Raw genomic sequence first — 1,879 nt, 5'->3', positions numbered from 1 at the left:
TGACTGCATCATGCCGTGTTATCATTTAATGTGCTCTATTCCTTTTACAATCAAGGAAACAAGGCTCAGAAACATGAAGTCATTTGCCTAAGAGGTTGTTCTAGGTGATGCATTACAGGGCAGAACACTGTCTTTTCAGAGGTGCATATTGATAGCCCTTCAATCCTGGAATGACGTAGGGGAGTTTTACAGTGGGGGTTTACACCCTATTTCAAAACCAAAAATCAAAGCTTTGTAATTCATGGGGTGCTATGCTGCTAAGTCAGTGGAAGACTCTAATACTGTATTTAACTTAAACGTTGAGAGTCAAGACTCTCTGAGGAGCAGAAATGCCGACATGGGTGACACAGTGTGATACAGGGCAGAAACAGAGGACTGGTGCTTGGCTGTGCTGCCACGTGAGCTCGGCAGAGGAACAGCTGGGAAGGGAAATCCCCCCCCCCTCCCTGTGAATTCATTGTGCACCTGGCCACCCTGTCATCTAGAATCCTTGCTCTGGCCTCTTTCCCAGACTTCCAGCTCAGATTTTGCCTTACCTGCTCGACACCTGTACTTGTGCAATCCCACTCAGAAAAACCCAAGCACTTAGTAATTCTCGGGCCACATCCATCAGTGTCCCCAACAAAGTCTATCCGATTAGACGTCCCCAAACCATTGAAACCATAACTTACACTCCTACCCACCCTCATCTTGGCCTTGACCCTTCTGTTGCTCCCGTGACTCACACTCGTGTCTGTGAATAGCTAGACCAGCCTTTCGATTGCTTAAATCCGAAACCCAGAAGTCATTCTTGGTCCCTCGTTTCCCCTTGACCTGCCAGCACTCAGAAAACACAGAGCAAGGTAGTTCCAATATCAACCACTTCCTTCCATCGCCAGCCTTGCCTCTAGCTTTGCCCCTCACCTGTAGGACTATAAAAGCTCCCTTGCCTTCACAAACCAGGCAGGACTGCGAGGGACATTCTTCAGATACAAACTCTATCAGGTTATCGTTCTGCCTAAGAATCCTCCCCTGGTGTCCCCAGTGCTCAGAATAAAGTCGATGTCAAATTATTCAATGCGACCCTGAGTCAGGTGTCGCTGTTAACACCCCAAAGTGAATTCAAGGCTCTTCCATTCACTCACTACTCTCCAGCCCTTTGGTCTCCTTTTGCTTCCCCGGCAGTCCAAGCTCATTCTGGCCCAGGACCTTTGCATAGGCAATGACCTCTGCCTGAAACTCTCTTTCCTGCCCATGTGCCCATGCCTGTCTTTCTCATCTTCAGGTGTTGGATTCCGGGGCACTTCCCTAGGGAGGATTTCCTCCAGCACCCTTTTAAAGTCTGATCACCTGTAACACTGAATCCCAGCATCCTGTGTTCTTGTGGAGTGTTTGAGACACCTTGCAATGGTTTCGTTTATGGGCTTTCTGGTTTTCTCTCTGCCTTGCTCACTAAAGGGTAAGCTCCAATAAATCCAGGACCCTTGACTTCCTTGCTTGTCGTTTGATCTCTAACACCTAGGACAGAGTCTAACGAATAGGAAGTGCTCATGAGATAAATGCTGATTGGGTGGATGAACGCACACCCGTTCACTTTGCTGCACCCCCTCACACCCATCTCAGGGGACTGAAAGCCCTGTGAGGGTGGTGACACTATCTTGTTAGCAGCACTTCTAGCCCTAGGACCTAGCTGTTTTTTTAAAATACTAGTTAATTTAACAATGCCATTCTTTCTTTCTTTTTTTTTTTTTAAAGATTTATTTATTTATTTGAAAAGCAGAGTTACAGAGAGGCAGAGGCAGAGAGAGAGAGAGACAGAGAGACAGAGAGAAAGAGAGAAAAAGGTCTTGCATCTGCTGGTTCACTCCCCAAATGGCCACAATGGCTGGAGCAGGGGCCC

Source organism: Lepus europaeus, chromosome 1, assembly GCF_033115175.1.
Source record: "Lepus europaeus isolate LE1 chromosome 1, mLepTim1.pri, whole genome shotgun sequence".
Taxonomy (NCBI): domain Eukaryota; kingdom Metazoa; phylum Chordata; class Mammalia; order Lagomorpha; family Leporidae; genus Lepus; species Lepus europaeus.
This window is presented reverse-complemented; position numbering follows the sequence as displayed.